The sequence below is a fragment of the Acomys russatus genome, chromosome 1 (assembly GCF_903995435.1).
Source record: "Acomys russatus chromosome 1, mAcoRus1.1, whole genome shotgun sequence".
Taxonomy (NCBI): Eukaryota; Metazoa; Chordata; class Mammalia; order Rodentia; family Muridae; genus Acomys; species Acomys russatus.
The window spans coordinates 95,893,580-95,906,318 of NC_067137.1; the positions used below are offsets into that span (position 1 = coordinate 95,893,580).

At 45.3% G+C, this 12,739-nt stretch overlaps 1 protein-coding gene across 3 annotated transcripts in view; it reads left to right on the plus strand.

Annotated features, from left to right (window-relative positions):
* The window catches only part of Ttll5 (tubulin tyrosine ligase like 5), a 249,816-nt gene that overhangs the window by 221,922 nt on the left and 15,155 nt on the right, over positions 1 to 12,739 (plus strand). The window lies entirely within an intron of this gene.

Below are 12,739 nucleotides of genomic sequence, written 5' to 3' on the forward strand. Positions count from 1 at the left end.
CCAGTCCAAAGTGTTTCCCCTGTGTAGTCATTCCTGACCCAGCTCCCAACATCTAGTGAGTACCTCAGAATTCCAAAGCTGGAACGCTGGAGATTATTCAGAATGGATAAACCGTGTCCTTGATAAGTCTTCTTTTTGCCCAGGACACCAGCGAAGGTGCTTGCCTAGACTTTCCTCTAGCTCCTGTCTGCACAATGACCAGCACTGTTGTTTTGTTTTGTCTTGTTTTTCTGACCAGTGACTATAATACACACTGTCATGCTCATCCCTGGGAGCTGTAAGTCTAACCGGTTTCCTCCTTCCAAGCCTTTCCTTTCCCTCTTCCTCCTATGGCCTCACTACGTCTCCATTTCATGGCCAACACGTACATTCTCAGAACAAACATCAGCAGGAAGAATTGCATTAATTTGCAGCACCAAGAGTCAATAGAATTATTAGAGCAGTTTATATCTCCCCGCTTGCTCTAAGCTGCAATCTTAGCATTCTGTGATAGGCCTCATCACACAGTGGTACGTAAGCAGTGTACATGGCCCGCTAGCCTGGCTGCCAGCCAGGGAAACCCCATGCACCCCTGTCCTGAGGCTGTCCTTGTGGCAGTTAGTAACTCTACATTGAGAGACAAAGCTCAGGTATAGCTGAACCCCCTGGCTGGAAGTTAGAGAGGAGGCCACCTGGCTCTCAATTTAGGAAAGATGGGAGGGTACATCTAAGAGCCCGCCCAAAGGGGACTGGCTTGCTTGAAAGAAAGCCAAGAAGCTCTTTTTCTGAAATGGATTGAGAAATAAGCTACTGGGAGAGATAGCATCTAAAAATTGATACTGTCTTTTGCAGAGCTGGCCAAATCCCAAAAGAGGAGTGATGCTTCTTCAAGCACTAACAATCACTGCCTTGTTACAGAGACAAGGGAGGTTGGTGGCCTCATTCTCAGGCTATATTACTGAAGCACACACTGGTCTTGGGAAAATGCCTGGCACCCTAGATCATTAGACTTCTACCTGCTGTTGCATTTTGTAGCAAAACTGTGTGGTCCTGTATAACCTCCATTCAGTTTGAGTGGAAGAAGATACAGTTTGTTCTTGTATCCCTAAATTGGGCAGGATAAAGTTGCCTTCCCCTGTGAGTCTTCCCCTGTTAGCAGTGCAGCCACCAGTCACACAGCCAGTGACCGACAGACAGACAGACAGACAGACAGACGTGTGCGCACGCGCGCGCACACGCGCACACACACACACACACACACACACACACACACACACACACCTCTGCTAGTCTTAATGGGATGCTTGTTACAGCCACATACCTCTGCTTTACCACCCTTGTGTCTTGAGGATATAATTGCTCCTAAAAGTTCTACAGAAAGAAAATGGCATGTTAAGCCATGCCTGTCTTTGGAAAGAGCAAGCTTTACTCATGGAATATTTACAACTGTGTTCACCTGATCTGCAGAGATGGAGCTGGGTTCCAGGGAGTGTAGGTGTTTAACTGCAGGGCTTGGAGAGTGAAGAAGTAGATTGTCCTGTTGACATGATTGGTGTTGATATTTAGTCTTTGCTCTTTCAAATTAGGTTCCCTCCAGTCCTCAGAGTGGAAGGCATCCCTAGTTAGACTAAAACAATCGTCGCTTCGACTTCTGTTCTCACCTTCTGAGTGTGGGCGCCCTGCTCTTAGCCTAATCTAGGTAATGCAGTTACCTGATGCCAGAGAGGAGCTGCTTGAATGGGCCACATCAGTAAAACATAAGCTATGACCCCAGCACAACATGGGGATGTAAGTAGGAAAGCCAGCCTTGCTCTCAGGTGATGAGGAAAGTCAGCTGGTGCTAAGTTGCTGTAGCGCTTTTATTTATTATTCTCTTTTTACTAAGTAGAAGGTTTGCTTCCCCTCTGCCCCTGTACTGAAATATTTGAGAAGATTCTTGTCCTCCCTCCTTCCTTCCTTCCTTCCTTCCTTCCTTCCTATTTATTTGTAACTTCCCATAGAAATTCAGATAGGTGTCAAGTTCAAATGTAGATTTTTAAATTTTGATAAGTTTTTTTGGTAACTGAACTGATAATGAGCCATCCATAAGTTTTTAATCAGATATTATAATATAAAATTTTCCCAAAATGCTGCTCTTAGAAGATTCTTCTCTGGTCCTTTGTTTCTATCTGTTTATCCTTCTTTCTGTTTTACATGTGTGCAAATACTTATCCCTTCCTTATGCAGAGGATCTGAGTCGTCCACAGCAGGTTTTTGGTCATTAAGAAGGAAGACACCCAAAGATCCAGGGAGGTGGCTCAGTGGGTAAAGCACCTTCTGTGCAGCACAAGGCCTGCGTTCCAGTCCCCAGACCCCACATAGCGCCAGCAAAACATGCCTGTGACCCTAGTCCTTCCACAGCAAAGTGTGAAGCACACACAGGGAGCTAGCAAGCCTGGTGCATGCATTAGCGCAAAGAGTCGGAATGTTTGTACTGATACACATGAACACACACATACACACACACACACACACACACACACACACACACACACACACACACACCCCACACACACACACACCATATACACAAAAAGAGAGAAGCCTCCAGTGTGCCTCTGTGAAGGCCGGGCATGGTGGCGCACGCCTTTAATCCCAACACTCAGGAGGCAGAGGCATCAGATCACTGTGAGTTCGAGGCCAGCCTGGACCACAAGGTGAGTCCAGGATAGCCAAGGCTATCCCTGTCTCAAAAGACCAGAAAAATAAATAAATACACACAGAGAAGAGACAGTCCTCTTAGGGCCCACCAGGCTCATGAAAAGTGGCCACATGACTGAGCAGTGCAGCAGGACTCTGTTAGCCCAGTCATTCCTCTGGCCAGATCATCTGTGACGCCTTCAGATATAGACGTCTGACCTGACAGATCCTCCATACAAGGAAGGGTAAATATGTGAACATACACATAGCAGTAAGAAGGGCGAACAAGTTTAAAGGTTGAGGAGAGTCTTATTTCTAAGAACAGCTTCTTGAAAAATCTGTATTATAATATCTGATTTAAACCAAACTGTTATTACCTAGTACAGTTTGCAGGCTCTCAGCACTGGCGGACTGATGGAATGGCCCATTGTACACCATTTTTGCATCCACTCTTCAGACAGGATCAGAGCTCTTACCATTCATTCAGTTGCCAGCAGATGCCCACTGGTGGCCAGAGCTCTCTCCTCGGTGGCAGCTGCCTTCCAGTCACATGGCAGCCTGCGGCTGGTGTAGCATGAGGCTAGGAGTCGGCGAGGCCGGGTTGCGCACTGCTGGCAGCCTCTTTCCGATGAGATTATAACCAGACAAGTACAACATAAACTTCACCTCTAGCGTAAAGTCGCAAAGTATTAATAAAACAAAAGCATGAACTATGAAGGGAAACTCAGAGTCAAGGAATGAGAAAATTAAGTTTTTTTAAATCAGAGGTCAAATAAACTACAATTGAGGTAAAACTTAGTCCTGGGTGTTATGTTAGCCAGAACAAAGAGGAAACAGAACACAAATTTGAGTTCTCATTACCTGACAGGACATGCTCAGTTGTAGAACAGTTACCGAGCATACGTTTGGCTCAGGTTTGCTTTACCAGTACCACAAAAAATAAAAAAAATAAAAAAGAAGAAACTACGGGAGGGTAAAAAATCAAGCTTTTTCCTAGCTCTTATTCCAAAGTAACTATTTAGCATGCTTTATGTAGAGTTCACCGAATGAAGTAATATTACTCTTAGCCAGCTAGCCCAGAAATGTGTTTCATTTGGCAACTTTCTGATACGATGTACGTGCAGGAAAAATATTATGCTGCATGTCAGTAAAGACAGCACCATGACAGCACAAAGCCAGTCATGGGTCTTTGCAGTTTCCTAATCCAGCCGTAAGATAGTGGCTGCCTAGAGAAGGTTATGGACTGCATGTGTCCTAGACTATCTCTCGGGCTAGTGGTCACTTAGGCAGGTGCTCAGAGACCTGGCCTCTCCTCTCGCTGCATGAAAATGGTGCACCCACATGGTTGGGAAGCAGGTGGCAGAAGGGCTGTCTCCACATCGTATGGCCTTTGTGTCCTGGTACTGTATTTACATAAATAGGTTCTGCTGTCTGGATCCCAAGTGTCGTGTCCTCCCTCACCCCCCCCCTCGTGTGTTTGTGTGTGTGTGTGTGTGTGTGTGTGTGTGTGTGTGTGTGTGTGTGTGTGTTTCTCTCTTCTCCCCTCCCTCCCTCCTTTTGTCTCTTCATCTCTCTCCTTGTCTGGGCTTAGCAACTTCCCTCTTGCCCAGCCCTCTCCTGTTCCTACCCTGGTCTGACTTAGTGTCTTTGACTCTGTCCTGGCAGAGCCCTGACTGTTGTCCTCACATTCAGCCTTCATGGATCGCTTGACTGCCTTGCCAGTCTCTAGAAGGCAGAACTTGGGTCCAGTGAAATCCCAGGATAGTATCCAGAATGCAGCAGAGTTTCAGACATCCTGCTGAGGACATGAATGGCACCCTCCTTCCTTTGTTTATGTTGCTAATAATTGGATGCCTGTGTACGTTTGCTGACCCTTCTCATCCTAGGGGACCCAGTCAAACTTTTCTTCCTCCAGTAAGCTTTGCATGTAAAAATTCATTATCTTGTCAGTTTTCTGTCCCTTGAGGCCTAACAGTTTATATCATCAAGTTTAACTATTTTTTATATTTTGGCATCTCTTTTCACTGCTTAGTTCTTTGGCATTTGTCTCGTCATTTAGACCATAAATTGGAGGTAGACTTAGACTGCATGTGTCTCTTAAATCCTCAAGAGATCACCCAAAATGCTTTAATACCTTGAAATATGAGATCTAAAACAAATAATGCATAATCACATACATAAATTTTCTTGTGGAAAATAATTCTATTTTTCTGTCTTGAGTAAAATGAATAATCTCAGAAGACAAAATCTAATGGCACATTTTATTATTAAGCAAGCTTCAAAATTAGATGTCTCATCTCTTCTAGCTCTGTGAAACTATTTCCTATAAAGTAGCCTTGGGCCTGCATTCCTGACCCTACCATGAACCTGCTTGTTCCAGTGCTGTTTCTTCATGAGGACCGTCACAGCAGGACATGCACACCAAGGGCCTCACTGTCAGAGGCAAAGTCACTGAGGCCTAGTCTATTTGTGATGCATTATCCTTCCTCTTGTTTTTCTCTTCTATGCACCTTAGAGCCCGGTCCAGGTTTTATCACTGAGTGAGGCTTTCTTCTGACCACGAAGGGCTGTGTGTATATAGAGAGTTGGCCTTCACATGAATTTGTCGGGGGTCTCCTTGTATACCACATATGCTGGAGGCTGCCCTCTGCCCTCAACTGTGACTGATGTCGAATGTCCTATGCAATGTATGTATCAGCACGGTTCTGAGCAATGTACTCTATATTTCTGTTTGTAGTGGTCTCAGAACAGAACCTAAGCTCTCTTGGCTTCTACACCTTCCATTTTTACTTAAATTCAGTCCTGTGTGGCATGTTTTTGTTTTTGTTTTTTCCAGACAGGGTTTCTCTGTGTAGCAGAGCCCTAGCTGTCCTGAACTCACTTTGTAGACCAGGCTAACCTCGAACTCACAGAGATCCACCTGCCTCTACCTCCCAAGTGCTGGGATTAAAGACGTGCACCATCATGCCCGGTCCCTTGTGGCATTACTTACTGTCCTGTCAGTAACCCTGTCTAAGCTCTCAAAAGATAATACAAGGTGGAAAGGACATGATTCTGAAGTTAGGTCAACCAATATGCTCTCTGTTATTTCCCAATTGGCAACTTTGTACATCCATGAACTTTTTTTTTCCCCTGATTTTAGCATTTTAGGCTCACTTAATATTTTTTGAAGTTTTTTAAAATTTATTTTATTTTATTTATTTACTCATATTACAACTCAATTGTTATCCCATCATTTGTATCCTCTTGTTCCTCCCTCCCGCTTTCACCCTGTTCCCCTCCCCTAGGCCATTAACTTCTTTGAGTCTCAGTTTCCTCCTCCACATGATCCACCCAGTTTTAAAATGAACTAAGAGCTTGGGTAGACATTTCTCCAAGGAGAGACTACAAATGGCCAGTACAGGAGAACAGATGCCTCTACTGATAACAAGTGCGAGTCAAACCCCAGTGAGTCCAGCCCACAGCCATCAGGCTGGTCGAGTGGTGGCCACTGAGGACTAGAGAAGAAGGTGGAGAGTTAGGGTTTAATGAACTCAGGTTACAGTTTCAAAGAGTGAAGCCAGGATGCTTACGCTCCAGTGTGCATAGCTTTATGAGTTAGAGTGTCAACATGGTAAGTGGTATGTTCTGTGTAATCTGTTAACATCCCCAAAGTGAGTGCAGACTGTGTGTAATGCTCCCAGTGCTATAGAAAAGGCCAGTGACCTGAGAAAAACATGGGAAAAAAAGAAGGGAGGTACCCTGCCTAAGCCATGCACACAGTGGTAGGGCTGAAATTCAGACACAAGCAGCTCTAGTTCAGACCCTGCCTCTGAGCACTGGGCCCCTCAAGTGGCTTAGTTTTATCAGCTTCCTTTCCTAGTTGAGCTGCTGGACAGTCGGGCCTGGCTCTTCCTTCAGAGTCTGGCTATCATCACAAAGGCGTGTTCATTCTAGTATTTCTGGCAGTATGCAAACGTGTGTAGGTCAGGCTATCTTGCTATAATCTAACTCTTTTTTTTAGAAAAAAATTTATGTGAGTAACTATTTTGCCACAGGGATAAGAAGAGGGTATTGAATCCTGTAAAAGTAACTTTTACTCACCAGATATAATTGTCATCTTGAAGACTTACTGCTGAATAAGCTTACCCATTTCTAGTTTTTTCTGAGCATTAGCTGGCTGATTTGACTGAGCTGTTCTGGCTCAAACTCCTCTCCAAGCTGACTGATTCAATTTGGCTTCTCTCACCTCCTCACCATATCGCTCTGCTTGGCCTCAAACTAACTCTGGCTATTTGTTCTAATCTTCTGGCTCCTTATTCTCTGGCTTCAACTAACTGCCTCTGCACAAACTCACGAATGAACTCAGCTCTGCTGCACTGCACTCACTCAGCTGAACTCCCAGCTGACTGACCTCGACTGCACTGTCTTCTCTACTGAACTCTACTCCACTCTACTGTGTTGTCTTGTCTACTCTCCCCTTACTCCCTACTCTCCTGTCTCTGCTGCGCTGATCTGACGTAGCTTCTCTTTCCTGTCTGTTCTTGTGAGAGTTGGGCATATCTTATCTCTGACGCATTCTGTCAAATCTTTCTCTGATTCATCACTCACTTTTTCTGCCACTCAATTAGACATCAGATTCAAACACGGTGCTTCCTTCTACAAACTGCCTTTACCTTCATTGTTTGGGATTAAAGGTGCTTACTAAGAAAGGGCGTGTCTGTATTCCAGCCAGAGTGATTAAAGGTGTGTGTCGTGTCTACAATCCAGCCAGACCACACAGACCTAGAACATCTTTGGATATGATCAGAGCAGCCATGTTGCCGGATTAAAATTTTTCTACAGGATCCCCTGGGCCTGGAATAGTAGGTGACTGTTAGCCACTCTGTAGACAGTAGGAGTCGATCCCTGGTCCTCTGCATGAGCAGCCAGTGCTCCTAACGCTGAGCCACAGTTCTTGACCCCTCTTTGCCGACGTCCTGGCCAGCGCATGGCATTTGGCTCCTGTTACCTGGAGGTTTCAGAAACACTTGAGAGGCTCCATCTTCCTGGCAGAATTAAAAGGAGGAAATGAGCCATAGATGGAAAAGCCCAACTATGGGTGTTTGTTCACTGAAATAATACCATTTTCTTGGTACACTATAACAGTGATATGCCACGTCCATTTCTTGAGTTCTGTGCAGGTCATTCTTGGATGTCCTGCCACAGGGGATGGTTAGACTGTTGACCTCTGCAGACCTGCATTATGAGCTTATTTTGTCACCTTAGAAATTCTGTTTACAAATGTCATCAGGTTTGTTCACAGTGTGGCTGCTATAAGAACTGAAAGAAGTTCTTAACAACCCCTGTTTCATTTGAAGAAAAGCTTTCTTGTGCTCAAATCTTCACTGAGAGTTTCCAAAAAGAAGAATGGTAGTGTGGCCTTGTAAGTAATGATAATTCAAAACAGACGTTTACTCCACTGTACTGCACTGGAATGTTAGAGAGAAGTTAAAAATAATGAATACAGCTGCTGTGCAATAATAAGTGTGCCATAGGGTAAACTAGTAAAATAGAATTAAATGTCCAGAAATGAACCTAACCCTGATGCCACTTACTGCCAGCCAGACTACCAGAACTGTACAGTGGAGAAAGAATAGTCTCATCAACAGATAGCCCCAGGACAGTGGGCTGTCTGCTTGTGAATGAATGAAGTTGGATTCTGCTCACGCTGTACATAAAAATTAACCCCAAGTTGTCCAAATACAAGTATTGAAGCTAACATCCCTAGAATGTATATTATAAGTACATTTTGATGGCTCTGACTAAGGAGCAATTTCTTTACTATGGCCTGATAAAGCACATGAAACAATGCAATTAAAGTCGGCCACATCAAAAAGGTTGAATGGCCGGGCGTGGTGGCGCACACCTTTAATCCCAGCACTCGGGAGACAGAGGCAGATGGATCGATGTGAGTTCGAGGCCAGCCTGGTCTACAAAGTGAGTCCAGGATGGCCAAGGCTACACAGAGAAACCCTGTCTTGAAAAACAAAACAAAACAAAAAACAAAAATGTTGAATGGTATGCTTCAAAAGACACCATCAGGAAAGGTACAGACCAAAAAGGGGGAGGCTGGGAGATGGGTCCGTGTGTAAGAGCATTTGCTGCACAAGTGTAAGGACCTGAGTTCAAGTTCAGCACTAGTGAGGGGAGTAGGCAGAGACAAGCCCCTGGGGCTTGCTGCATACCACTGTAGCTCCAGGTTCAGTGAGAGACCCTGTTTCAAGAGAACAGGGTAGAGAGTGGCAAAACAGAATGCCTCATGTCTTCCTCTGGCCTTTGCACACATGGGACACATGAACTTGCATGCACGCATGCATATACCACACCAAAGCACACAAAGGAAGGTACAGAGCGGGAGAAAATAATTGCAAATCATATATATGGCAAGAGACTTTATCTAGAATATATTCAAAATTCTTACAACTCAAGTAAAAGGACAGGCAATTTTTAAAATGAACTAAGAATTTCAAAGACATCCCTTTAAAGAACATACGTAAATGGCCAATAACCACCTAGAAAAGATGTGTCATTAGGAGAATGCAAATCAAAACCATGTCACACCCAGGATGGTGGCTATAATCAGAGCTAGGTAATAACAAGTGTGGGTGAAGATGGGGAGAAATTGGAATCTTTACACACTGCTGATGAGGCTGTTAGGTGTTGCTGCTTTGGAAAAAGTTGGCAGTCCCCCAGAGTTAAATACATAGTTACCAATTAACCTGGCCACCCCGTAAGGGATGGTACATTTGAGTGCATGATTGTGTGGTAGCATTACTCATAAGGGCCATTATGCAGAAGCAGCCTGATGTCTACCAGATAATAAAAAATGAAATATAGTATACACAGAGCTGTAAAAAAAGAATGAAATACCGATGCCCATTACAATCTCGGCATGCTTTGAAAACACCGAGTGAAGCCAGGCACAAAGCACCACATGTCACAGTTCTATCGATATAAAGTGTTATAGGCTGAGTGTGATGACACATGCTTGTGTTATCTTAACACTCAAGGGCTAAAGCAAGAGGATTCTGAGATGAGGATAAACTGAGCTGCAAAGATACCAACTCAAACAAACAACTGTACAGAACGGATGATTCCATAGAGACTAACAGTACTAGTGGTTGCCCTGGGCTGGTTGGGGAACAGAGAATGGGATGACTTTCTGGAACAATGAAAACTTCCTAAGATTCTATTTTCTTGTGGTAATCACACAACTCTATGATAAAAACTCTTAGACTATATACTCTTAAGTGGGTGGATTTCATTGAGATGGGAAATATAGCCAGAGATAGCACATACCTGTAGCCCCATCAGGGAAGCCATGAATTCAAGGTCACTCTCTGCCCCATGGTTGGAGTTCTAAGTCATCTTGGGCAATCTGAGGGAGGCCCTGTCTCAGAGGAGGAGGAGGAGGAGGAGGAAGAGGAAAGATGTAACATCTACCAAAATTAAACATTTTAAAAATCAAGAGCAGAAAGTGCTTTGTGCAGTGGCTCATGCCTCACACATCTGCACTTGGGAGTAGAAGACAGGAGGATTGCCGTGAGTTTGAGACCAGCCTGGGCTATGTAGTAAATTCCAGGCCAGCCTGACCTACTGAGTGTTCTTTCAAAACAAAAGGCCGTTGGTGTCTGCAGTAAACTTTTTACTTCTTTTTTTTTTTTTTTTTTTTTAACCCACACTCACAGTCTATAACAAAAGCAAATAAAGGGCTGGAGCTGTGGCTTAGAGGTTGAAAGCATGGACGGCTCTGTCAGAGGACATAGTAGAGTTCCAACACCCACCTCAGAGGGCTCAGAACCTCCTGAAAGGGGGTCTGATGCCTCTGTGCACGTAAGTGTAATAAAAAGTGTATCTTTAAAAATAAATTTAAGCCAGGTGGTGGTGGCGCATGCCTTTAATCCCAGCACTCTGAGGCAGAGACAGGCAGATCACTGTGAGCCAGCCTGGTCTACAGAGTGTGAGTCTAGGACAGCCAGGGCTAAACAGAGAAACCCTGTCTTGAAAAAACAGCCAGGCATGGTGGTGCACACTTGTAATCCCAGCACTTGGGAGGCAGAGGCAGGTGGATCACTGTGAGTTCAAGGCCAGCTTGGTCTACAAAGCGAGTCCAGGACAGCCAAGGCTAACACAGAGAGACCCTGTCTCGAAAACCAAAATAATAAATAAATAAATAAAATTTAAAAAACAATTTCTGATAGACATTTAAAGGTTTGTTTGCAAATGCTTATTTAGCATATCCTATTCATGAAGCATAATTAGGTTTATTCAACAGGATTTGTGCATTTTGTTTTAGGTGTGCAACAGAATATTGAGGAAAGGCTTGGGCCCCCAACTTACCTCAGTGTTTAGCATTGCCAAGCAAGCATTTGGCACGTAACAGCTGTTCCTGGGCCTGCCTCACTTGCATGTCCCTGTTTGGAAAGGTGTCAGGCTCCAGGGGACTTCTATGGCTTGAGTCCACCCAAAGCTCAGGGGACCTTGACTACAGTTTCAGGGCCTTAAGCTTCACCTCATGCTCCAAATCCGTGAGGGAGCAGCTGAGAATGGGCTGACTGGCCCCACCCGCTTCCCTGCCTTGATAATCCCTCCCAACACACGGCCCTGCTGCCTGAGCATTGCATCGGGGATGAACAAGTGGCCACAAGACAATGTGGCTGAACAAGTGGTTTGATCTTTGAAAGGTGACTCCTAGAGACACCTTAAGTGACCCACGGCTGGCCAAGCTGTTCCTGAACTGACTTCTGTGGAGCACCAGACATTTTCCTGACTAGCCTGCTGCAGTCATGCCTGCTCTGAAAAAGTGGGGCCTGTTATGTTGATGTGCACACAATGCAACTGGCCTGCCCTCCAGTGCCTTTAGGGTCCTGACAACATCCTGTGTCATCACTGCGCCAGGTGCACAGGAGATAAGAACTGCCTGCCACCTGGAGCGTGCTCTCTCACTGGCCCCTGTTTGTTTGTTTGTTCTTGTCTCTGTCTATCTCTTTCTATCTCTGTCTCTGTCTTTCTCTCTCTCTGCATAGGTGCCCTCTAATTTCTCTCCTCTCCCCCCCCCCCCACAATAAATCTCTTTATCAATATTACAGCAGGGCCTGCTGATGACTCCCCCAGGGATCCTGGCTTTCCTGCCCATGTCATTAGGGAACCCTGCATTTCCATGTTTCCAAAGGAGCCATGAGCTTCAGTCAGCCTGATCCGTACCAGTGAGCTTCTGTTCTGACACTTGAGTCACAAGCAGCTCTGATAGAAGGAGAAATGAATATGCACAAACGTAGGTGCGTACACATGTGCACTCTGTGTGTGCACATGTATGTTTTCTGCTGTACAGGTAGTGTTGTTACCTGGCCAAGATCTTACGGTTTTCCTTAGTTCATCTGTCTCTCTTTCACAAGCTCTGGTTCATAGGACTATGAAATCCTCAACCATTAGCAGTCTAACGTTTTCTGTGTTTGTGGCCTCTCATAGAGGGCACTTGGAATTAAAGTAATTCTGTTTTCTCCCTATCCACAGATGGAATTATCATGATTCTAAATCACATTTACAAGCAACTGCTTCCTCTTGGCTCTGGGCAGAGAACAGCTGTGTCCTGGGTGAAGGAGGTCTGAAGCCTGCCACATGTCCCCACCTCTGATGGTGTCAGGTGGAGGAAAGGGCAAGCAGCCTCTCCCCTGAGCAGTGTAGGATGGGGATGGAGCAGCAGGGAGAGGCTTGTGCCCTGGTCATGGGAAGTTTGAAAGTGCCGCCAAAGCCTGGTGTGATGAAGAGCGGGGTAACCCTGCTCTCTCCTTTCCCTTCCTGAAAGAGCAGGGCAGGAGTGGGCTCTGAAGGATTTGGTTTCACATCTGTTCCAAGAATTAGCCTCCCATAAATCCACTCTTCTTTTAAGTACCCCAGGAGCTCCTCCCTAACCCTCCTGCCTCCCTGTTGACTCCCCACCCCCACCGCCACCCCCACCCTCCCAGGACAGCTGAAGGGCTCCCAGGGAGATCAGCCCATTCATCTTTGTCATCACTACTGAAAGAGAGAATCTCAGAGTGTCTGCGGGTCAGTGTGGGCT